At 39.9% G+C, this 27026-nt stretch overlaps 1 long non-coding RNA gene across 2 annotated transcripts; it reads right to left on the reverse strand.

The window, feature by feature from the left end:
* Nucleotides 1–746: 746 nt before the first annotated feature.
* On the reverse strand, nucleotides 747–25274 carry LOC131503639 (uncharacterized). Of its 2 annotated transcripts, none has more exons than XR_009257504.1 (4): nucleotides 24479–25274; nucleotides 13924–14055; nucleotides 10455–10516; nucleotides 747–4206 (listed from the first exon to the last, which is right to left on the reverse strand). It is a non-coding gene; the product is annotated as an uncharacterized LOC131503639 (long non-coding RNA). The 2 variants fall into 2 exon arrangements; XR_009257505.1 differs by having other exon boundaries at nucleotides 24551–25273.
* Nucleotides 25275–27026: the final 1752 nt, after the last annotated feature.

Consider the following 27026-nt stretch of genomic DNA (forward strand, 5'->3'; position numbering starts at 1 on the left):
AGCTGATAACACTGGGTTGTATAATTGAAATTTGCTAGGGGAAGAGAAATATTCTCTCTCACACACATATACACAAAAGTAACATATGCGGTTATGTACATGTCAAGTAACTTCATGGGGGAATCCTTTTGCAATGTATATGGATGTCAAATCACGTTGTAGACATGTTTTATCAATTATACCTCAATAAAGCTGAAAAAGAAAGATTTTGTCTGAGACTTCAGCATCATTTGAACTTCTACTGGGGAAGGATATGCTTCCAATCTCACTCAGGTTGTTGACAGAACTCAGTTTCTTGCAGTGGTAGGACTGAAGGATTTGGTTTCTTGCTGGCTGGAAGTTGGAAGCCACTCTCAGTTCCTTGAGGCCACCTGTAGTTCCCCAAGTACAGGTTCCCCAACATGGCTACTTACTTCCTAGGAGCCAGCAAGCGATTCCAGCAAAATGAGCACTACATTTTTTTGTAAAAAAATTACTAATCACGCATACCCCAACACATTTGGCATATTCCATTGGTTAGTGTCTTCAGATGTGTTTATGGAGGGGGCTGGCTGTAGAAAACTTCAAATACTTTGTCTGACAGAATGAGAAAAAGCCTTTCTGAGGAGGAAGTATTTTAGCTGAGACCTCAAATGAGAAGTAACCAGTTGTGAGAAGATGGGGGATGGAGGTGAGGAGCATTTTGAGGAAAAGGAACAAGAAGTTGGGAATGTAGCTAGACCCATAGACAGAAAATACTATCATACTACTATAACACTGGGCTTTATTTATTTCTGTGTCTGTGTTCGCCATCATCCAGAAAGCTGTATAAATTACCTCAGCATCTTCAACTCTTGCATAGTATAGACACTCAGTAAATTTAATAAACGGGTGGATTTAAAAACAAACAAACCTATTGTAAGTTAACATTAGGAACAATTTTTTTTGTGGAAAAAAATGGTATTTTCCAAAACAGAAAAAGAAATAGCAAAAAATCGGCATTGTTTTACTTTTTTTTAATCTCCTTAATTTCTAGTTTAATAGAAGACAGCTGGATTCTCATGTCTACTTCTGCAATCTGTTGTGCTATCATACATCACATACCCTCTGGAGAAAGCCACTGTACATTCACAAGACAAAAATTAAAAATGGAAAATGACATCTTATTATTATTATTATTATGCAAATACTTGAGACCTGAAAAAGGTCTTGGGGAACTCCAGGGGTGCCCAAACCATACTTTGAGATTAATTACATAGCTGGATCAAACTAACTGAATTATTATTACTCCACATTTTTTCCTCTCTTTCTTTTTTAATACTCATGTACTCAACTGAGACAAAAATAATTATAATGAGAAAAGAACACTAGCATAAAACAATGGTTCCTCATTATCCACTTGCCTACATGGAGAATACTTTAAGCCACACCAGCGTGCCATTCTAGAAATTACTGGGTTTGTTGAAGTCATCTCATACCCCCACCTCATCACTGCCCCATCACTACTTGTCTACTCATCATACAGCCTACTTTCTGGCCAATAACTACTTTTCTTTCCATCTCACTTCCTAAACCCCAATTCCAACAAGGCTCCAACTCCATAAACACCTCCAATCCACTGATCCCATATTTCCAGTGGTTCTCCTTATACCCTCACGCACTTCCCCCATTATCCAGCTTAAATTCCATGGTCACTTATTATAATCACTCCCTTAAATTTGTCCCCAATTTCTTTGCTTTGCTCTCACTTCACCAAACTCCCTTGGATAAAACCCAGTCCTGGTTAAATTCAACATTCTGCCTACTCTGTGCCTACACCCACACCGATGAACATGTCTAGAGAAAAATCCACTGATGACATCAATCTAGATTCATGATCGCCAACATTATGTGGGCGATTAACCCTGTCCAGCAATTACATTGTATTTCTTAGATCATTTACCCTTCTAAGTAACTATGTCTTACTTTTGTTCTTCTCAAACCCCAACGCCTCCTCCATCCTCATTCTCAGATAACTTTCCCTCTTATGTAACTAAGAAAACTAATGCAATCAGAAAAGCCCTTCCACATCCATCTATCTGCATGTGTGCTCATACCACACTTCCCTTCTTGCACTAGAGTGGAGTCATTCATATGCCTACAGACCAGCCCCTCCAATGGTATGCTAGATCCATCACCTCCTATCTACTCAAGCCATTGCTCTAGCAATTTCCCTCTCTCTCCTGTCCAATTTATTCCTCTCTACTGGGTCTAGCCCATCAGCCTACAAACATACTTTTATTATGTATTCATTGATAAAAACTCTTCATCCTATATTTCTCTCCAGCTACTGCCCATTCTTCTCCTTCCCTTAACAACAAACTCCTTGAAAGAGCTGTCTATACTTGCTGTTTCAATTTTGCTCCTTCTGTTCTTTGTTGAACCTACTCTAATCAAACTTTTAGTATGATTACTTCCCCAAATTTGTTCTTATAAAGCCCATCAGTAACTTACACATTGCTAAATCCAACGATCAATTCTCAGGCCTCATCTTCCTTGATTGTTAGCACTTGACAGACTTGTACAAGCCTTCCTTTTTACAACAACTTTTTTCACCTGACTTCCAGAACACTTTGCTCTCCTAGTTTTCCTCTATAGGACTGCTATAAAGGCAGAAGGGAGAAGAGTGCTATTTGAACCAGAATTGTACAAGTCTCTGTAGTCATTAGGAGATTGGGTTAGAGACAATAGTCAATATAGAAGGCTTAGGAACCTTACCTGGGATTGAAGGAAAGAGAGTAATTGACCTTTGCATGATGCAATACGAGGGCATTGACCCTAGACAGATAGTCCCGGTAGGAAGGTAAATATTGGCATTCAGGACATCAGCTCTTGGGGATCAGAGATCCAGGCAAATGGCCAATGGATGTAGTAATGACAGGCAAGGGGAAAGATAAGGTAACCATATTGAAAATCCCAACTCCAGCCCAGTAACCAAATTGTATTGATATTAATACTATTCATACATTTACTACCTAACTCATACAAAGTGGCTATTGTTCATGGCTATTCTTTCTGCCCAGTATCTCTGAGCAATGTAGCTATTTTTACCCAATTGTATGGATGAAGAGACTGAGGTTAAATGGAGGTGTCCTGCAGGTTAAAACAACTGAGTAAAATTATACTGAGTTATTAACAGAGTTGAGACTAGAGCGCAGATCCGAGAAAGCCAATAAATAGTGCCATGGCATCAGCAACCAGTGCTTTACACACAGAATTCTGGGCGAGAGAGTCAGAAGCTTCAGATGGCATGGTCCAGAAAGACCAGTAAATCAACATCAGATCTTGAGACTGGGTGCCAGATATGGGTGAGTGTAAGGATGGGGTGGGAATAAGTAGCAATACTGACAAGCCAGCAGGAAGTGGTACTTCCTGTGTGCCAGTACATGCAGATGAATTGAACTGAGTACAGGTAGAAGAAACAGATGGGATCACCTGATTGAAGGAATGGAGTGGAGGTGTAGAAAGCTGAGTCATCTCTGACAATCATCCCAGAGAATAAATAAACCTGCAGTTCCCTGTGGAAGATCTGATGTTTACTTCGTGGAATCCCTTGGCATCTGTCCTGAGAAGAAGCAAACATGTGGCATCTAGTGGGATGGCCATTGGGTGCTATAAGGGCTGAGCAAGGGGTGGGAAGGGTGGAATTTTTCCCTATATTTAACTAGATCATCATCCAAAGGATTTTAAACAGTTCATGGAAAATGCATAATGCTCAAAAAATGGAGTAAAAACTTGACAAAATATTTTTCTGACATGCAATTTGTTACTTCTTCTAGAGCAGGAGTTTTGAAATTTCAAGCGTAACAGTATATTAAACAAGTGTGACCCATAATGAAATCACAGCACCTGCTTTTATGATCCATTCCCCCTACACATGGGTTCAATGGAGTTAACCTTCCCTTGCCCCTGGATGAACACTCAGGCATATTCTAATGACTTTTTTAGACATTCTCAGATGTCTATGTCAGGAAAAGGGTATCCTACAATCACTTTAGTAACAGAGTTAAATCCACTAACTGGAATATCTTACATAGTCCAAAACTGGAACTGATTTATCCTAAACCTCTTGCCTCCTTGCTTGGGCTGCTGCCCTGTGGAGGGTTATCCATGATTTCTTCACTCTGTGCTCTTCCTCTTCCCTTCTGATGTTCTTCCTGCAGCTTACTAGCCAGTTCCTGGGTGGAGCTAGAGTCAGGAGAAGAACAAGAAATAGTAAGGGGCTAGGTAATGTCCTTCATGAACTAGTTTTGTCTAAATGTTTTAAATGTTTACAAATGAGTCTTTCTTTTATGAATACTGTCATAAGCATCCTGTCAGGTCTCTCCTAGACCTCCCTGCAGTTCCCTTGTCCTGGACAGATGCATCCTATTATGGGTTGTCAAGGGTAGGATGACCAACCATCCCAGCTTTATCAAGGTGTATCCATCCCTGTTTTAGCATTGGAAGTCCCATGACCCAGGAAACTCATCAGTCTGGTTAAACCGGAAGAGTGGGTCACCCTAGTCATGCCTCTATAGCCCTTAATTAATCTGGTTATCAACTACAACTCCTGGATTCTGGTCCTTCACCCACCTAGACCCTTATTAGACAAAGACAATAATAAATTCACACTGCCTCACTCAAATCACCCTCATGCCTATTCCACATAGACTATTCCTTCGCTCCTTAGATATCTGGAGGTATAAACCCTTCATCTTTATTGAATCCAAGTATTTGTAGCAATTATCTCCAAATGTACAAGGGAAGCAGCTCCCGGAACCTCCCTTCCTCTTTCTTGGAGAGAATCAAGTATACCGTGGACCCATTAGAATAGATTCCTTTCCATTTACCTCTGAGAGGGTCTGGTGACACCCAGTGGGCCTCAAGGGGTGTCTAATTTGAGCTTCTCCTTGGGAAGATACATGTTCCTCATGGGTGTGGTCAAGCCTGCTTGTAACCCCTATGAGGTGGATAGTGAGCCTATAAATAACCCTGACCTGGAGCTGCCTACCTTGTCTATTCTATGAGGTAGGATAATAAAGACATTATTAATTAAATCACATTAAAAATATAAGAATAATTTTAATAAAATAATAAAATAAAACTGTTATTTGAAATAAAATAGCAGTGATAAATAATAAATTTTAATAAAATTTGATTTAAAAAATAAAGGTAGCACTTAACCCTGTTGCCATTGCCCTGTTTGGCTTGCTTTCTTTCTTTCTTTCTTTCTTTCTTTCTTTCTTTCTTTCTTTCTTTTTAATGAAGTATAGTTGACACAGTATTACATTAGTTTCAGGTGTATAACAGTGATTCAACAAGTCTATACATGGTGCTATGTTCACTGCAAATACAGCTATCATTTGTCTCCATACAATGCTATTACAATACCATTGACTATATTCCCCAGGCTATGCCTTTTATTCTTATAACTTGTTCATTTCATAACTGGAAGCCTGTTCCCATATTTGGCTTTCTAAGGTGTAAGCTAGGCACTAATCTTCTGAGAATCCCAACCGCAAGAAACATCATTCAAAATGCTCCCAATGAACCCACAGAAGTCTCCTCTTTCTAAAGTTGGAACAAAGGAGATAATACCCACACCATTCCCTAGGTTGGAGCAACTTTTCTTTCCAAAGATGTCACTTCAAAATTCTCCATATCAACTCGGCATTTTAAAGTGGTTGAGGGGATTCAAGTCACGGAATGTAAATGTTGCATACTGTGATCTGGCTAAAAAATATCAGATCAAGTCTATCTTGGTGTCTCAGGCTCTAACTTTAATTTTAACACTCTATTACACAAGATTATAAAACACACACACACACACACACACACACACACACACACACACACCAAAACACTCTACCCAGTAGGTGGCACCTGCAGAAATACATGCAGAGCATTTGTAGCAGATTGTATTTTCCAAAAATTGCCATAGCAATGTTTATGTTCCCACATACTCTCCCAGAACCTTGACATCCTTCCCTCAAGCAATGGAACCTATTCTCTTCTGTCTGAATATGGAACACTTCAGTGACTTTCTTCTAACAAACACAATGTAGTGGAAGTCTGACTTCATAGATTCGATCCAAACAGGTAATATAGCTTCTAACTAGTTTTCTTTTTCCTTCTTCCTCCCCTTCTCCCTCCTTGCTCTATGCTCTCTCTCAAGCAGCACTAGCTACATAATTTGTGGGACCTGAGGCAAAATGAAAATGAGCTGCTTGTTATTCAAAAATTTAAAATTTCAAGACAATGGTGACAGTGCAATAAACCAAGCATGGGCTCTTTTTGAGTGTGGGGCTTTGTGTGACTGCACATATCACAAGCCCAGGAAATCAGCCCTACTGGAGATGCTGACCCTTGAAAGCCAGCCACCATGTGGAGAGGAAGCCCATGCTACATGGAGAAGCCACATGTAGCTCTTCCAGTTGAAAGCCCTAGGAAGACCCTCAGCCAACAGCCACACCAACCACCAGACGTGTGACTGAACGAGCATTCAGATGATTCTAGTACTCAGCTTTCCAGTCTCCTGGATGAGGTCCCAGACGTTGTAGAAAGAAACTGCTGTCATTGTGCCCTGTCCAAACAGTCCATGTAAATAATAAAAGGTTCCTTTATGCCATCATATTTTGGAGTTGTTACAAAGCCATCTTAATACAACAGTATGATTTATAGACACAACTTATGAAAGACTTCAGCCCAGTCACACCTGCCCACTACTATACCCTCAGACACCAGAGCCTTACCCAGTGTTGCCGAAAAAGTTCCAATGTTCTGGACTGCAACCAATACGACACCATAGTGACCGGACCACAAAACTTCCCATCTGCACCCTACTGTTGCCTGAAACAGCCCCTGCTTTTGGCATCTTGGCCAGCATCGACCCTTAACCATTCTCCAGATAAGGTTCTGCAGCTCCCTTTAGAGCTTTAGCCTTAGGACCTTTGAGACCATGCAACCCTGATATCATGGGCAACCCTCTAGGTACACTCGCCAATAAGACCGAACCCCCTCATCCCGAATTCAGACTTAGGTTTACTCTTCCAGCAACGTTGTACATTAAATTGACCTGAGGGAGTGGCTTCAGAACTTATGCATCGTTTATATCAGGATTTCTATGAAAATGAGGGTCTGAGATCCAAACCTCAAAGTTTTGAAACCCAACCTTTTCATTAAGAACCACAATCTACTCCCTAAAAATGTACAATCCATTTGACTTAAATAGTTACTGGAGGCCGATGGCTCTGTCTTTCCGCTTGCTTATTTGAGTGCCTTTGGGAGTCATATCTCTTGGAATTTAAAACACTCAACCCAAAGCAATGTAATATGTCATAGCAGTCTAGAAAAGAAATACAAAAACAAAAACTCTAACTAGAAGGTTAGACATTTTTTAGGTTTTACAAATTATGAAACCATGACCACTGAAAGAAACTCATCCATTATACAAAATGATGTTATGAGTTATTTTGAAAAATATAGGAATGTTCTCAAAGTAAATGGGGATTTTACTATAGTAAATTTATTCCATGCAACAACTTACTAAATTATCTATCTGTTCCACTCTTGTTAGTTCCCAAATTTAGCTGTTCCTAAGCAAAGATGCCTTTTTTTTCTGACTCTTCCTTTCAGTCATATATCAATGCATGTACCATTTCAAAACCATGTAAACAATTATATGATACGCACTTTTAAAAAATCTAAATATTCTCAAATCTTGAAAATATTTCTCACATTCCTTTTTGGTATCCAGTTACCAAACAAAGTTAAATTCAGATTGTTATCAAACTTGTTTTCCATACCCAAACTGCATTCTGCTTATTTGGAACTCACCAAGCATAAGAAAAATTTAATAGAAAATTAAAATAAAATGGCATTGTACCCTTAAAGGGTTACATTTAATTATTAAAAAACAAATCTGTGAAGGTTTTTTTTTCTGTTTTCTTTTCTTTTTCCTGAACTATATCCAAATGAAACCAAGCAAGATCATAAAGAAAGGTTATCAAAATATGCAGTTCAGATTCCCTACAGGACCATTCCTATTGCCATAGTACTACAAAGTCGTAATAGCAGTAAACGATGAGGAAATGTGAATTCCTAGTTGAAAATCTGAAAACAGGATGTTAGAGAACAATGGCAACCCACCCTGCCTAGTGGTGTAGGTACAGTTAGAGAAATTGGCCAAATCTTATTATGAAATAAATGGAAACATTTTTAAGCACTTTGGAATGTTTTCAAACTATTTAACTCCAAGTAGACATTCAATTATAAGCTTGTTAAATAAAATAATATGGTTTATCTCATTTTTCTCTCATCAACGACTGTGCAAGATGGGTAACACTATCACTGTTGCACGGGGAACACCTTGGGATTACTCAGCCACTAGCTGCATTCAACCCTCTTCCCACATCACACATCTGATGCTGCACTCACTCATTCATTCATTTTCTCATTTGCTTATTCCTTCACTCTTCACACCCAAAGATGTGCTTAACACATTTGAAGAGTACCCAGTTCGGTGGGGAACAGAGACCGGGAACTCAGACGTTCCATTATGGAGTAAGCTATGCGATAGAGGTAAACTGTTTGGAATAGGCAGTACTCCCCAGAGGAGGTCATACTCAGTAGCATCCTAAAGTAGAGATAATCGAATGAACTTGTTTTAATGCATATTGTCTAACTCAACACTTCTCAAACTATGCTGGAAGGAACACTAGCATTTGGCTTACTCTCAATAGATATTCTGTGGATAACAGAATATCCCAATTAACAAGAGTTGCTCTGTGGTAGGACCAAGCACTTCATTCACTGTAAATAATTTAAGCTGGCTCACTGTTTCATCAATAAGCCTGCTGAGTTTGATTATTCAGAATTAGTCCGACATAATCTGGCTCATTTATGCAATAAGACGCAAGAAATGATCTCACAGCTGAATATTCTGACCTGGGAGGATCAAGGCACAAGACCCCAGAACAGAGAAGACAACTGCTAAACATTGCATCATACCACAATTTTCAGCGTTCCTGTGGCTAATACTCTGCATGGCTTTTCTTAATTGCTTGAGAATAAATTGGACAGTCTTTGGATGAATTTAGTGGGTGTGATAAAAAGTGAATTCATTTTAAAAACAAACTAGAGGTGCTAATAAGCTGGATTTGTCAGTATTTAAGCAAGAAACCAAAACTGAGTTATCAAAGGAGCTTTTTGAAGTTGTACAAGGCAAAACCTCTCTACGCCAGGGTGAGACCAAGCAGCACCGACCACGAGAAGTCACTGAGCACCCACATTTCCTGGGAGGACAGAGAAGGGAGCTGGGTGGATAATCTGAGCAGCACAATGTTGAAAGCTGAAATTAGAATTAGTTAGAAAAATTTCAAAGTGCGAAGGAGCCTCTCCACACATCTTCAATTGTACGCAGCAAGTAGCCAGGTCTCAGTAAACAACGTTGAGAAAAGCACACCCTTTTGTGAATTAGAAACTCGGCTACAACCAAAGTAGCCCCACCTCTTGTCGTGTGTTTCCTGCCATTTTTATGGAAGTCTCAAATGTGTGCTGGTAATTTCTACCACAATTTTCCCTCAGGATACAACTTGCAGCCATGGAATACATGGTAGGCGTTCTAAGGTTTGTTTACGTTTGCCATGGTTTTAAATGTCTGGAGCAAGACAGCACAAGTTCAGGGTGAAAGGGTGCCCTCTAGAACACGACAGGGCCCATCTCAGGGCTCGCTATTTTAATATCTAAAGGGGCTTTGATTTTCAGCGGCACAGAATGCTTCTTACCTTAGCTGATACATCACACTTGCAAATAATCCCCGGGGACAATTTGCGGCTTGATCATGTTAGCACCGAGGCTCCCCCCGTGCTGCAATCAGAGCAACTAGGGGTAACAGAAATTTGTTGAGCGTTTGCCCTGTGCTGGCCTCTTTGCATTATTTCCTTTCTTGGCAGGGAATTGGGACTCACTGATTCTGAAGTAGCCACACCTTGATTGCCATGCCGATAAAGTTGTCCCCACAGCACCTGGCTCAAGACACAGCAGGAACACACGTCTGTCCCTCAGCCAAGGTTCTTTCTACAACTCGTGGGAAGGCTATTGTCCTTTCTTATTCTGCCAAACTTCACGTGAAGTATATTCTGTACTTTGGTTACTGAGGGAGGGAGGGTGTGGGAGAAAAGAAGAACAGAGAAAACAATGCTCTGCTTCTCATGTAAAGCTGCAATTCTTTTTCAGAGGAAGTACCAACTGCATGAAAGTGCCCTGTTCCTCCTCTTTCTACATCTAGCTCCCTCCACCCTTATTTTCTTGGCTCTTCTAAGACCCATCTTTTGCCATAAGAGGGTAAATATTGGGGAGGGGCAAAGAATGTTTGAAAACAATTCTAGTTCTTCTTCTTTGGAATCCCAGAAACCATGTAAAACCATACTTTTACCCATATGCAATGTACTCACCTGCCATAGTTGCACTGGCTTCCTGACACCCCCACTGTCATTTGTCACCTGTCCTACCTATACTGTGATGGAAACATAACAAAAGATGCAACATCATTTCCACAACCTTGTAAATGCTCAAATCTTTTTTTTTTTAAATTCTGGAGTTTCAGAGCAAAACCAAATGGCGCTAATTACTAAAAAGCAAGTTTTCCAAACCAAATAATAAATCATTTTGAAAGGAAATCTTCGAATCAGCCATTTATGGCATTTGGCTTTACTCCGTTTTACAAATACCAAGTCAGTCTTCACTGATCTAGTCCAATGAAAAATTAGGCTGAAAAAAGAAAAGAAGAAAAAAAACCAAGAAATAACAAAATTAAGACTGACTCTTTTTTAGCATTGTAATTATAAGGAAATTTCACAATTACACATACACGTGTGTAAGTAATCTTGTGAATTTATATACTCATTTAACAGATGTTTTCCAATCATTTACAATATACGAAGTATGCCACCCCCAACCTTAAAGCCTTAACACTATAATTCATTATGTTCTCTCATAGGTCATTGGGCGGACTGGGCTCAGTTGGGTCATTCTTATGCAGGGTAGCTCCTGTAGTTACAATCAGATAGTGGTTTAAGCCTTCAACTGATGGCTTGGCTGGTCGGGACTTCCAGGTTGGCTTGTTTCACAGCTAGGATGGCTGGAACAACTGGGCAGGCTAGCTGCCTTTCCTCCCCCTCTCCGTCCCTCTGTCTCTCTCACCACGTAGTCTATGACAAAGCCAAGTTAGATGTCCTTAGAGCCAGGAAACCCACAGCAGTCACACTTATGAATGCTGCCAGAGCACAAAGAGACCGAGGCAGAAATGCCACGCTTCTTATGGCCTCAGAAGTCACCAGCTTCTCTTCCACTGATTTATTGATTATTTATCCTATTGATTATTTATAATAATTTTGATTATTATCCTGTGTAGCCAATTATTTAGCTACTGACTACACAGGATAAGCCTACATTTGCTGTGGGAAAAAATTACCCAAGGCATGAATACAGGGAGGTTTGGTTTGTTGGGGAAACCATTGTTAGCAACTAGCCAAGATACATAAGCACAGTTCCTAACCTCAAGAAGCTAATAGTAGCTAAATAAACACTGAATTAAGTTTTAAGTCCTGACTACTAACTTTGGTTTTTCCATATGGTTGTCAAAGTCATTTCATCTTTAAAAAACAAACAACAAAAAACTGGACTGAAATACCTACTGAAATGAATTTTTAATGGTGAGTTTTTAAGTACTATGCAGAAATTAACAAATCATGCTGTCAAGAATATTTATAGATGTTGCTCATATGGAAAGCAGGACACAGATATACACTAACCAGTGTATATTTGTAGACCATTCCTAATTTTGCTTAAAACACACATGTTAATACATGCACATGTACATACACATATAAATTCACAGAAACAAGACTAAAAAAAAAAATCCCACGAACATATTTAAGATGGTTAGGATATAAGTGTTTGTTTTTTCTTTCTTTGTACTTTTCTAATTTCCACAATGAACATCTATTTCTTCTAAAACAGAATCAGTGTTATAATATAGTATATTTAAACTAATATCCTGAGAGGGAAGGAAAGTGAACAGTCTTTCTGGAATTTGGGCTTCCCAAGATAACATAATAAGATGGCAAATTAGCATTGAATCCTAATATGATACTCGGTAAAAGTGAAGTGAAGACTTCAGGGTAGCTGAGGTGAGGTTCACAGGACTTCAACATTAATCACCTTATATAGGAGGAGTTAGACAACAGAGTATTTCTTAAATGTCCTATGAGCAGAAACCACATCTTGACATAGGAAAGAGTACAAGGTCTCTGGGTTCTGTCCTCAAACACTGAGGTTCTTAAAAGAGAAGTGCTTTTGACCATGATATTTGTGTAATGCCATTTGACCTATTTAATAAGTTTCCAAAAAAGAGAATAAGAATAAAAACAGGTAAAAGAGGAAACATAAATAAATATATATGTATGTCTCCACAGTGTATGAGGTCATCCATCAAGGCCATCCATTGGGGAATCCAGTAAATTGGAATTATGGTGGGAAGAATGCCCTTTCCTCTCCTATAGGAAGATTATATGGAGAGGAGTAGGAAGAAATTTCAGTGGGAGGAGCCCATGAGTGATAAGAAGAAACAAGAACTCAGTGGTGATAGAGTGGCTAGTTGAGCACTAAGCTTCTGTCACAGGCAATGAAATGTAGGGCATAAACCACAGTTTAATTTAAAAATAACTCAGGGATGCTTGGATAGTTCAGTCAGTTGAGTGTCTCACTCTTCATTTCAACTCAGGTCATGATCCCAGGGTTATAGGATAGAGCCCCAAGTCAGGCTCTGTGCTGAGCATGGAGCCTGCTTAAGATTCTCTCTCTCTCTCTCTCTCTCTGCCGTCTCCCCGACTTGTGCTCTCCCTCTCTCTCTCTTTCAAATGTAAATAAATAAATAAATAAATAAATAAATAAATAAATAAATAACTCACTCAAGTTCTTCATTTTTCAAGGACTGTTAAAAATGTTGAAGTACATAGTTCACAATGCTACCCTAAAATTTTCTTTCCCATTTATGGAATGTCTGCTAGTCACCTGCCCCAATATCCATTTTCCTTTTCCTTTGAAGTAGAACCCATGATTTGGCTGGACAGCTAGAATAAAGTAAAAACATCTCCCAGGTGTGCCCATGTGACTAAATTCTCGGCAATGAGTTTAAGTGGAAGTGTTGAGTGCAGCTCCTGAGAAATCTTCTCAAAGGGTGTCGGCAGGCCTTCCCTCTTCCTTCCTCCTTTATGCTGGCAATAATACAGATGATTTCACTAGAACTGAAGCTCCTATTTGGACCATGGGAGAGCCCGCTAAAGACAGTGGAATAAGAAGGGAGAAAGACCCTGAGTCCTTGATGCTCATGGAACTTCCATGACGGTGATGAACTACCTATGTTTGGACTTTTTATTTTTTATACTTTTTTAATGTTTATTTATTTTTGAAAGAGAGACAGACAGAGCGCGAGTGGTGGAGGGGGCAGAGAGAGAGGGAGACACAGAATCCAAAGCAGGCTCCAGGCTCTGAGCTGTCAGCCCAGAGCTCAACGCAGTGCTCAAACTCACGAATTGCGAGACCATGACCTGAGCCGAGGTCGGACGTTCAACCGACTGAGCCACCCAGGCACCACTATGTTTGGACTTTTTAAAGTGACTGAGGAAGAGGAACAATCTTCTGTGGTAGGTAAGCTACCATTCTTCAGAGGATTTTCTGTTGCTTGCAGCTAAATGTAATCTTCGCTGATTCAAAGTCAAATCCCTTAGATTCTAAATCTCTATATCTTCCTTTTCTAAAATCCCCTAGAAAAACTCCTCCATACTTGCAGTCTCCAGGATCCCAGCCTCAGTCAGACCCCAAGAGGTTTTTCTTTCATTTCCCAAGAGAAGAACATCTCACCTCCCCGGTAACCAGGTTCCTGTCATTCCATCCACTCATTCATCCTCCTGATTTCAGGCTGTAGCTACCTGTCCTCATTCTCATATTCTTCACCACAGATTTCACATGGCTGGTGGCAATGGCAGGACCACTCTGGAAGTCAGGATGGGAAGAAAATAAGCAATCACAGCCTAATCTTTCTTAGAGGAAGGGAAAGGGAGTTGTGGGGAGATCCATACATTAATTAAAATTAATAAATTTTACTGTATCACACAACTTTGGGGAAGCGAAATAATTAAGGGAAAATTTCAATGTTGAAAAGATACATTTTTCACACGTGCAAATAGCTTTGTAGAAAATGCATATTTTTTCCTGTGATTATTTCTTGTATTGAATAAGATAAATTGAAAAAATGAAAAATCACACAGCTCTTTGAGATGATATTTGAGAAAGAGCAATTCTGGAGCAGCATTTTAATTATTTTAGATCTTACACTTACATGGCATTTAAATGCATTACTTCTTTTTACATCCTGAACAACCCTAAAAGGTGAATATTATTATGACCCTCTATACACAGGAGAAAGCTGAGGCTCAGAGAAGTCGAATCCCTCACCCACGTTCACATAATAGTCAAGCTATATTACTGTTCTCAAATATTGCCTGTCCCACACTATGGGAGGATTAGACCCTGTCACATCTTTGGCATCAGGCTTGGCAATGTGACTTGCTTGGGCCAATGAAATATGAGTAGAGGTCCAGTGTCGGTTTCAAACATAAGTTTTGAGAGTGATTCTTCCACCTTCCTTTCCTTGCTATGAGGCCTGCCTGCCTGGGTAGAAGCTGATTCAGTGAAAAAATATGTAGAGTTGAGCCACAACTGGTGGACACTTAATCCGACCAAGAAATACCACTGTGTTTATTTACTCCTGTCAGACAGTTTAGACTAAGGTGACTGATGCGCAACGTGAGTGAGTGGAAAGCCTGGGTCTGAAAGCCCAGTGCACTCCATGCGGCATCTGCTTAGTGTTCCCTGGCATTTCAGCACAATCTAAAGAGCCGAAGGAATGGCCATAACTCTCCATTTCCTCCCTCTCCTATGGTGGGGATTTCTTCAGTCTACTTGAACCTGGCAACCTATTATCCCAGGCCGGTATTGATGTTTTCCCAAAGGGCCTGTTGTCAGGCCATTTAAGTGCAATTCAACACACAGGACTATTCTTGACTGGTGCCCAGGGCCCCTGAGGGCCCGGCTGCTACAGAACTCAGCTGGACAGTGGCTCTTCTGCCCACCAACAGGCTCTCACTCTCACTGCCATCAAACCCCAGCTCCCCACTCCACCATGGCCAAATGCACTAGGAGAGTTTCCCTGGACACTTCCCTCTTCCCCTCTTCCCTGTTCAAATCCCTCAGCTTTGTAAGAGGAATAAAAGCTTTGAGATTAGGGGTGTCACTGTAGTTCCAAGACAGAAGGCTTTGGCAAGCCACAAGAAAAGGCTACTCATAGCTCACCTTTATTAAAAAAAAAGGGAGATCAATAGGTATCTTGTCAAGGTCCAACAAGGAACGACAGCAATCATCACAGAGAAAGCTAACATTTAGGCCGGAGCTGTACCAGGACATCAACTGTGGCTGACATGGCTGCCAAGGAAACCCTGAGTTCCCCAGATTTCATGGCAAGGTTAAGAATCAGCTTGGTAGATATGTGACAGGACCTTGGCAGCAGGTGGGGGGGGTCCCAGAAATCTGCTGGGTAGAACACAACTTGGTCATCCTCTCCAAGGCTGGTGTGGCTTGAGAAATGTGCATAATAGTTTGATTATATTTGTCACAGCAAATGCTCTCTTGCCAAAAGTGTTTATCCACCACCACCAAATACATGGATACGACAACTTGTGATGAGTTGAAACTGTGTGAGTTTTCCCATATCTTATTGTCAGTAGTAGTGTTTTTCATTGATATGAAAGAATATGGGGAAGTTTTAAATATCTACAAGGGAAAAAATTGTACTGGTTACAGTGCTTTTTAAGGAAACCTTCTTACTTTTTGGATTTTTTGGAGCCATTATGATTTTAGTAACCATCTTTAAAGTTTATTTAAAATCCCATTCCTTATAAGACCTGTTATCAAAGTTTTAAGAGGAAACTCAGTGGAAAAAATATCTTTGCCACAGGGCAGATGATGTGAGGAAATGTGGATATATATTTCTGATATATTTTGTGGACCAGAAAGGATTTGTAAACTCACTAAGCACCTGTTCAACTAAGTGGAAGTCCCACCATTTTATTTGCCCCAATCCTACATCTGAAGAGGGTAAAGCTTAAGGGAAAATGAGGAGGAATAGAAATTAGAACAGGGGATTACCCAAAGATTCAAAGGAGGAACCTACAAATAGTTTGCCAGATAGGTTTGACTTGCAGTAAGAGAAGTGATTCCAAGGTCAGTTAGGGCTGTATTTTACTGTCTTTAGAACAAATATAATGTGTCTTGTAAATGGATCCATTTCTATGTTTACATATTCTGGTAAAGTCCTACATGTGTTTATGTGTGTGTGGGTGTGTGTTTCCCAAAAGCTAAGGGGAAAGGGGATTTTCCTCACTCTGGTGAAGCTAGCAGAAGAGATCTGTTTCTAGGGCCCATAAATCCCGCTGGCAACAGCTGTTCCAACTGGACAAACAGAGGACGAGCTCAAAAGGAAGGAAGAATGGGAACAGCTGTTATAACTGATGCTATGCTCCTCCTCTCTCCCCACAGATTCCTTTTACTAGCTGTTCAAGTCTTCTTTTTCACTTTTTTACATGACATCTATCTTTTTTTTTTTTTAATGTTTATTTATTTTTGAGACAGAGACAGAACATGAATGGAGAGGGTCAGAGAGAGAGGGAGACACAGAATCTGAAACAGACTCCAGGCTCTGAGCTGTCAGCACAGAGCCTGACACGGGGCTCGAACCCACGGACCGTGAGATCATGACCCAAGCCGAAGTCGGACACTCAACCGACTGAGCCACCCAGGCACCCCTACATGACATCTATCTTAATACTCTTTCCCCAAATTCCTCATGGCTACTCCCTTACCTTCATCAGGTCTTGCCCAAATGTCAGCTTCTCATTGAGCCTTCTCTGCCCCTCCATTTATTATTTTTTACAAGTTTTTATTTATTTAATTAATTAATCAATTAATTAATTTATTTATTTATTTATTTTGTGTGTGTGTGTGTGTGAGAGAGAGAGAGAGAGACAGACAGACAGACAGACAGACAGACAGACAGTGAGAGGGAGAGGCAGAGTGAGAGAGAGAGAGAGAGAGAGAGAGAATCTCAAGGAGGCTCCACTCTGCCAGCACAGAGCCCAACCCAGGACTCGATCCCATGAACGAAACTGTGAAATCATGACCTGAGCCAAAATCAAGAGTTGGATGCTCAACCAACTGATCCACCCAGGCAGCCCTCTGCCCCTCCACTTAAAAGTGCAGCCCTTCCCTCTCTAAACTAACATTCCCCATTCTCCCTTTCCACTTATTTTCTTAGTGGCACGATTTTATTCCTTTAAAATATAATATGTCATGCATACAAGGAGTATATAAAAGATATTTGTATATTATAAATCACACTAATAGAACAAACACCTATGGAGTTTACCACAACACAAGAATTTAAACCATTTTAAATTCCCTGTTGTCTTCCTCACCATATTCCTGATGTGTAACCAGGAGAATGTTCATAGTAGTACACATCATTTAAACCAAAACTGAAAACATCACAAATACCCATCAAAGAATGGATAAATGAACCATGATATATTCACCCAATAGAATACTCATCAGTGGAAATGAATGAAGTATAGTTAAACACAACTGAGCATGGATAAATCTTAGAAACATAATGAGTGGAATAATTAAGTCCCAGAAGACCAAACAGAATATAAAATACCATTTATATAAAGCTCTAAAACAAGCAAAACAATGTTATTAACATGAATCTCCATAAATGTTAACACTATGGGACATATTCATCATCTTTATCTTAGCTAATTATTCAGATAAGACTCTTCCAACTTCAACATACATGTAAAATAATGTCTTCTCAATTCATGCCAATTTTAAACAATTTTAGTTCCCCAAATACAAAACTATATTTAACCTTCCAAGTTGGAAAATAGGAGTCAATCTTGACATCTTTTGTTTCTTGCCCACCGTATAAAACTGATCACTTAAGGAAATTTTGCCTCTTCAATCTGGCCCCAATCTCCATCCAATTTCCCAGCTACCATCTCCTTAAATCAGATCTTCAGCTTTGAATTCTAGATATTTGTTTCCTAACTCACGTACCCATTTCAGTCTATTCACAGTTTTTCTGTGAGTTATCCAGATGATTAATTTTTTTTGGTTTTTATTTCAATAAATCTCAATTTAATTTAATATGAACACAATTGATTTATCAAACAGTCTGAAATTGGTGAGAGCTTAAACTTGACACTTTTATTTTTGTCTTCAATTGCCACATTCATTTGTGCCAGGATAAATTCTCCTTTTCAGTTACTTTCAAATGACTTCCAGGCCAGTCCATTTTTATCCAGTTAAAACTTCCTTTTCATAGAGTTCCCCACTCCCCTTTGCCCCCAGCTCATGCTGCTTTACCCCTGGCCTTAAGCCTGTAGGGCACAAAAGGTGGGATCCTCACCTTTATTTGAGTATGTCCACTACTTAGGTGAGAGTGGGTGGGTGGGGAAATCGGAGTTATGAAGAGATACTATTGGGTCCTATGAAAGGGCGATGTTGTGGTTTTCACTTGATTATACTAATGACCCACTCCTTCAACATGGTTGCAGTGCAGCTGATGCCTCTTTGGGGGACACATTGTATGTTCCCTTCAGGGCACACCGTGTTCTTGCAGGAGGGCTCATCTCACCATTCAGTTCTGGGTACAGGAGATCTGATCCAGCTCAGTGTATTGCAATCTCTTATTCAGTTATATCCTGAAGCCAGCTCATACTGGCCAATTGTTAAACTTTCAGAAATTTTGGGAGCTGTTTATTAATCCATTGGTAGCTTGAAACCAGCCCTGGTGAGAGAACTCACACTACACTAATTGGTGAAAACTATAAACCAGTTCTATTTTCTTTTCTTTTGAAAAGCCAGCAGTCAAACATTTACTAGAATTTACTAAAATGTCCACAGCTTTCATCTCTCCCCAGTAATCTACTCCACAGCCTCTTGCTGCTGGAACCTCTTCATCCCAATCCTTTTGGGAGGGGTACTGACAACATGGTTAAAGCCTGCTATCGCACATAGTGTTCAAATGACTCAGAGGAAAATCATGCACCCTTGCCACACCAAAGGGTGTGAGTGCCAACAATTGCACTGCTGGATGTTCACTCTTCCCCATCATCTGTCTCCAAATGTTTGCTCTTTCTGCTCAAACTAGGATAGGAGCAGTCTGAGCAATCAACTGCCTAAGGAGGCTTACAGCTCAGGAGAGAAATACTGATCCTCCCTTCTTAGAGCATTTACATTATATATATATACCTGTAAATGCTTTGGCATTATTGACCCCTCAAATAAAGGTCTCCCCTCAACGGTTTCCCCTCAGTGGCTGGGAGAAAATTCTCTATGAGCCTCTTATGTTTCTGCAGGCCTTGCTAGCACAGGCACCAAATACCTTTGCTCACTACCTTTTTAAAGATGTTTGTATTGTGAACAACCTAGGAAAACTAAAGACGTTGTGTCCCTCCCAGTGTTTGCTCAGAAAAAAAGGGCACATTTGATTTCTGTCAATTGTAATAAGGGTAATGTCTCTTTCTGGACTGTATACTGCTCTAGGCTATATATTTAGGAATTTTCATCCATAACCACAGTCTAATTTTAGAACATATTCACCACTCCACAAAGAATTAGCATTACGCTCTATTCTTCCTTACTCCTCTTTCAGCCCTGAATAAGGTTTTTAAAATGATTATATCCTCACATTTTTGGAATTTGACATCAACAAAAACTTCACTCACTTAAGAAGATGATAGGAAATTTAAAATCATTTATTTGCAACTAACAAAATACTTCCAACAGCTGAACTTATAAAAAAAATCTAGGGGCGTCTGGGTGGCTAGTGGGTTAGGTGTCAGGCTTTGGCTCAGGTCATGATCTCACAGTTCGTGGGTCCTAGCCCCGCATCGGGCTCTGTGCTGACAGCTCAGAGCCTGGAGCCTGCTTCGGATTCTGTGTCTCCCTCTCTCTCCGCCCCTCCCCCACTCACACTCTGTCTCTCGCTCTGAAAAATAAATAAAACATTTAAAAAAATTTTAAAGGCATTTTAGATATTATTGAACCTTTTCATTTTCCATTAATTACCTATTGCTAAGTAACAAATTATCCCTAAATTTGGTAGCTTACAACAATAAGAAAAATATATAATCTCACATGACTGTGGCTCAGGAATTTAGGAATGGTTTGGCTGAGCATTTCTGCCTCAGGTCTTCCACGAGGTTGCAGTCAAGTTGTGAGTAAAGGCTATGATCATCTGAAGACTTGATCGGGGATGGAAGATGTTCTTCCAAAGTGGTTCACTCACATAGTTACTATGGTGGGCTGGAAAATGGCCCCCCAGCGATGTCCACGTCCTAAAACTCAGGATTTGTAAATATATTACCTTACATGGAAAAAAAGGACTTTACAGATGTGATTAAATTAAAAATCTTAAAATGGAGAGGTGACACTGGATTATCCATGCGGCCCCAGTGTGATCACAGAATCTATGTAAAATGGAGGTAAAAGTATTAGGATGAATAGTAGAGGGGTGCCTGGCTGGCCCAGTCGGTAGAGCATGTGACTCTTGATCTCAGGGTGAGTTTGAGCCCCACACTGAGCACAGAGATTATCTTAAAGAAAAAAAAAAAGATGAATAATAGAAGATGTGAAGACACAACCAAGAGGCTGGAGCAATGCAAGAAAGGACTCATAAACCAAGGAATGTGGGGGGTCTTGAGAAGCCAAAAAAGGCAGGGAATGATTTTTCCCCTTTGAACCTCCTGAAGGAACCAGCCTTGCCAACACCTTGACTTTAGCCCGGAAGGACTGATTTTGGATTCATGACTTCTGCAACTGTAAGATAATAAATCTGTACTGTTTTAAGCCACTACATTCATAGTAATTTGTTATGGTAGCAATAGGAAATTAATTCAATTGGAAAGTTGGTGCTGGTTATTGGCAGGAAGCCTCATTTTTTTGCCACAAGCACATCTTCTTAGAGCTTCTTAAGTGCCCTCATGACATGGTAACCAGTTTCTCCTAGAGCAAGTGATCCAAGCAAGAACAAGATGGAAGCCACAATGCCTTTCACTATCCAGCTTCAAATATCACACTCTAATTTACATAAAATCCTACTGGTTACATAGGTGAGCCCTATCCAAGATGGGAGGGCACACTATGTAGGGCATGAATTTGAGAAGCAAGAGTTACTAGGGTCCACCTTGGAAGCTGGCTAGCACACACAAGTATTTTAGATGATAATAAAACTTTAATTTAGAGAACCTTAAAAGAGAAGTCACCTTTGTCTAGTTTCTATGCCACTAAAGAGCACATCAGCCAGCAATGGCCAGATGACCAATATAGGTAAAGACAGAGATTGGTGGTGGGGGGTGAGGGCACCTGAGTGGCTCAGTCGGTTAAGTGTCCCACTTCGGCTCAGGTCATAATCTCGCAATTTGTGATCTCAAGCCCTGTATCATGCTCCATGCGGTATGGAGCCTGCTTTAGATTCTCTCTCTCTCCCTTTCTCTCTGCCCCTCCCCCACTTGAGTGTGTGTGCGCTCGCTCTCTCTCTCTCTCTCTCTCTCTCAATAATAAATTAATTAAATAAATAATGACAGAGATTGGGGCTTTTGGCTCACAGAGACATAGGCTGGCTTCTCTGACACTCCTCCTTCCCCTTCAACACTGGCCTGGGCAATGATACTGTTGGGGCAATACTCCTTGGACACAATATGAATTCATCCAGCAACTCAGTGGATCTTGTCACAGTCTGGATCTCTGAAAGCAGAGCCTGAAACAAAGACTTACATTCAGATAGTTGATTTGGGGAATGAGTTCAGGTTAGGGCTTGGAAGAGTAAAAGCAAAAAGAGAGAAAATCAATAAAAAGATGTCCTTAGACATTAGCCACCATTATGGTGAATGAAGTTCAATCCCACAGAATCTTCTGGGGACCCTTTTGAAATGCATTCAGAACGATGCCAGGTGATAAACATTGTAAGCATTGAACCATCAGTTCCCATGCCCTTGGTCAAAAACTGCTTCATGGGCATTTATTTCCCACACCTCCAGGTTGCACATGTGGAGGTGTCAAGGTTATACTTACAGAAACCCAAAGCCATAGCAGCTGAGAATCCCTGGGGCAGTAAGCCAGAGGCACACTGAAAAGTTGCAAGAAAGGTGCTGCTGGGTATACTTGGGGAGGCTGGTAAGTCTGTGTGGAAATTGGTCACCACAACAGAGACTGACAAAGTGGACTGAGAAGATTTGTAGTGCTCCACTAATGGTGCTCCATATTCACTCTTTGTCTAGGATGGAAAATCTGCAATTGGCTAGGGAAATAGATAAATATATGCCTAGATGGCAAAGAGCCACCTTGGCCATTCTGAACATGCAATATGGTGGCAGAGTAACACATGCTATATGTTTCTTCCTGGGAACCTTATGGCACTCTGTCTTCCATGGGAAAGGAGAAAGCAAAGTCTTTTTGCCATTTCCTAAGTCGCAAATGGCGTACCTGATGCCTAACAGGAAGCTCTCTAAAATGGGAGTTCCTTACCATCCATTTGTCCTCAGATTGGAAACCTAATTGCCAATTTTAAAGCCTAAGAAAAACCATCTCAATCGTTATTTTATTAATAAGCATATTCTAGATCACCCAGATGACTACCATATAAACAAACAAGAAAAAGATTCTTTTTTAGTGTTCACTGTGTTTGCGTTTGATAAGATCAATTATCGTAACCTGTGGTAAGTTTAAAAAGTAGATAAAAAAAACTCTTCAACATTCTTCCCATCAAGACATCAAGACATGGGATGAATGTCCCCTCCCCCTGAATCTGAGAGGACTTGTGACTCATTGTAACCATAGAACACAGTGGAAATGACCCTTGTGTGACTCCTGAAGCTTGGTCAGAAAATGTGAGGCAAGTTCTACTTTGTGAGCTGGGACACTTGGGAGCCCTGGGCTGCCACGTAAGAAGCCTGACTCTCCCAAGGGTCCCATGCTGTGAGGAAGTTGAGACTGCCTGAAAACGCCTATGTTGAAGCTCCAGTCAACCACCAGGCATCAACTACCAGAGTGAACACATTGAGTTACCTCCGCCCTTGAGTCTTCTTAGCTGAGCCCCAGATACCATGTGGATAAGACAAGTCATTCCCACCGTGTTCAGCCTGAATTCCTGACTCACAAAATCCACAAAGCATAATAAAATGGTTATTTCAGCAGCTCAGTCTTGAGGGAGACTTAATACATTAAAAGGAGGTCAAATAACTTCACAGCATGTTGTATAGATGAAAGACACACAACAGTTTGAGCAGCAAAAAGAAGTAAAAGAACTGAATCATCTTAAAACACAAGGTATTATAGGGTGCGTCTGGGTGGCTCAGGCAGTTAAGCGTCCCACTGTGGCTCAAGTCATGATCTCACAGTTCATGAGTTCAAGCCCCACATCAGGCTCCATGCTGACAGCTCAGAGCCTGGAGCCTGCTTCGGGTTCTGTGTCTCCCTCTCTCTCTGCCCCTCTCCTACTCACAATCTTTTTCTCTCGCTCTCTCTCAAAAATAAACATTAAAAATTTGTTTTCTAAATAAAATAAAAAAACACGAGGTATTATAGGCATAGGGAACTCTTTCATGATTATTAAAATTCATTCTTTTCATGAATTTATTTCAGCAAAACATAATCCTTCACATTAAGTTAATGTTAATTTGAATTTTAGAATTCATACGGTTTTGTTTTTATTTAATATGTAAATTCATTTGGGTTCTTTAGTTGTTTAATAAACTATAAGCAAAAGGAATTTATATATAACTAGTTAAAGTTGGTATATTATAGGATACATATTATAATAAAAATAATTTAAGTCAACTCTGAAAAATCATTTTCATTAAAAGGATTCATGTAATAATCAGATTTGCAAAAGATTGCTTTATATTGTTATCAGCTACCTTCTACTTAAAAACCCACCAAAACAACCTATTGCCTGTTGCCTTTGGATTAAATCCAAACCCCTTCATTAAAAAAACACAAGATCCTTCCCAATCTACCTCAAAAATCTGTCTTTATCTCTTCCCTCCCTTCATTCATTTGCCCTATGTTGCAGCCACCTCCAACTTCTCCCCAATCTCCTCAGGAACTCCTACCCTTCCTTAAAGACTCACTTCAACTGCCATTTCCTCTGTGAAGTCTTTACAGATTCAGAGGATTCCTTTCTCTATGTTCCCACAATGTATCAGTCCAGGCCTGGCAGAAAACAGGTGGTACATTCAAATGGGTAACTGTTTCCTGACAGAAACAAAACATTTCTTGAATTGACACAAGAAAACCCTACCATTAGCTCTGACTTTTGGTCAACAGATGCAGGCAGCCCACTGTGGAAGGAGCAAGAGATTCAATGCCTCACCTCATGTTTATCCTTTCCTCCAATCTGCTGCCAGGGTCCTGTTGGCTGAACCCAATAAGAAGCCAAAGGACAAAGAAACCCACGGATACAGTAGTCTATCCAGATCAGCCTCCCCAGGGAAAGGCAAGGTGGAGAAGGATGGAGGGTGGCAATGGGCGAGAAGGGAACACAAGACATCCAAGCTCTTTATTTATATGTGAATGATGTTCTGTTGCAATAACCTGTTTTCATGAGTGCTTTCCCACTGGACTCTGACCATGACATCATTACTTCCATATTCTCTGCACTTGGCAAAGGATGTGGACAGAGCAGTCTCTTAATAAGTGTTTATTGAATAATGAATTGATAAGGGAATGACATAGTTGAGAACACTGAGAGCATAACTGGTGTTCTTGAATATTTTTCAATTTTTATTTAAAATATTTTTCTCTAGTTGTTTTATTCCTATCATTTGGAATACACCCTCCCTCTTTTTTCTGTAATAAGCTCTTGTGTTATTTTTTTCCTAAGCAAAGCAGCTATTTGTATTGTATTTTCGTTTATTTGCATTTTGTTACTGAGATTTTAGTTCTTTAAGCCAGTTAGGATTATATCTTATAATAAAGCTCATTTTAATCTGTTTTATTTGTGTGTATATGATTGTAGAGCAATTTAATTTATAAAATAGGACACATTTATGGCACATGGCTTAAAATTTTCCCTTCAGTTTTGTTCTGATTTCCTAAATTTCTTTACACTATTTGTATGGATCTTGTCAATCAAATTTTATTCCGTATAAGAGATTAATAGAGGAATGCTACATTATAAGCCTTCCAGTTTCCTTGAATGATTTTTAGTATTCTGTAACACTTTTTTGTAATTAAGATTTAAATACCCAATCCCTCAAGACTTGCCATACAGAGAGCTGTCAATCAAAGAATTGGCAGGCTCTATGATCCGCATGATGAAGTCTTTATCCCTACTCTCTGATGCCTTCAAGACCAGCTTTTGCGAGCTGATCCTTCATTTCACATGTCTTAGAACTCACTCACACTTCTTATGCTTGGAAATGTAACACACAAAGTGACAACGTAATCCACAGCTAATAAGTTAGCGGCTATAAAAATGAACATTCACATAAACTTGCCAAGCATGGAGGATGGAGGTGTTACACCGTACTCGTGTATATATGTCTGCCAGGGCAATAGTACATATGCCTTTGGAGATGCTTCTAAGTTATGCAGAGAAGCCGACAATAATTCTTGAACTTTGTCGTCAGGATCCAGTTTCATTTAAGAGCCAAACCAACAGCATCAAAACACTTGGCCATGATCAGCCACAATCCAGCCGGTGAAGAACACATATAAAACTAGCCCTTGGGTTGCAAATTTTGTGGAAATAAGGCTATCTGAGCTGACTCTGTTGTGTCTTAGTTTGGGATACACGCTTTCACTGAAAAAATAATAGCAACGAGGGAGTTCTTGGATCTATTTTCTGCATATCTTTTAACTCCTTTCAGAGTCAAGTAAAATGAATAATCACTATTATTGCTTAGAGAAAGATTTTGATAAGAAATTTATATCATTATTCCGAGTATAAAAATATAATTCTAGTGTTTTAAATTTTACATTCAAAATTTAAATGTTTACGTTTATTCAGTTACAATTAATACTTAAATTAATGCATAATAAAATTTAACAGTGGCCTAAGATTTGAACCCCACACCATAAAACTGAGTTTTGCCCATTGAAATCTAATTTTAAATTTACCTATCCTACACAATAAGATAGGGTATTTGATGTACGATGCTTTAAACATTTATAAATTCTTGATTATATACATCTTGTTTTAATGTATTATATTTCTGAATATTGGTTTTTAAAAAAATTTTTAATGCTTATTTATTTTTGAGAGACAGACAGACAGAGTGTGAGCAGGGGAGGGGAAGAGAGAGGGAGACACAGAATCCAAAGCAGGCTCCAGGCTCTGAGATGTCAGTACAGAGCCCTACATGGGGCTTGAACTCACGAACCATGAGATCTTGACCTGAGCCAAAGCCAGCCAGTTTAAATGACTGAGCCACCCAGGTGCCCCATTGCGAATTTGTTTTTAATAAATGAATAAACTCTCTTAATGTCTTCTCAATAGGACTTTTTAATTTTTATTATTTTTATTTTTTATGTTTATTTATTTATTTATTTATTTTGAGAAAGAGAGAGAGAATGAGTGGGGGAAGGGCAGAGAGAGAGGGAGACACAGAATCTGAAGCAGGCTCCAGGCACTGAGCTGCCAGCACAGAGCCCGCTGACATGGGGCTTGAACTCATAAACTGTGAGATCATAACCTGAGCCAAAGTCAGAGGCTTAACTGATGCAGCCACCCAGGTGCCCCTCTCAATATGACTTTTTAAAATTGTGTGAACTTATAATCACATATGTGAGGAAAGAGCATCTTGAGTCCACTGGAAAGGTGAGCAGAGATTTGTGTTAAGTGGAAG

Source organism: Neofelis nebulosa, chromosome 2, assembly GCF_028018385.1.
Source record: "Neofelis nebulosa isolate mNeoNeb1 chromosome 2, mNeoNeb1.pri, whole genome shotgun sequence".
NCBI classification, from domain to species: domain Eukaryota; kingdom Metazoa; phylum Chordata; class Mammalia; order Carnivora; family Felidae; genus Neofelis; species Neofelis nebulosa.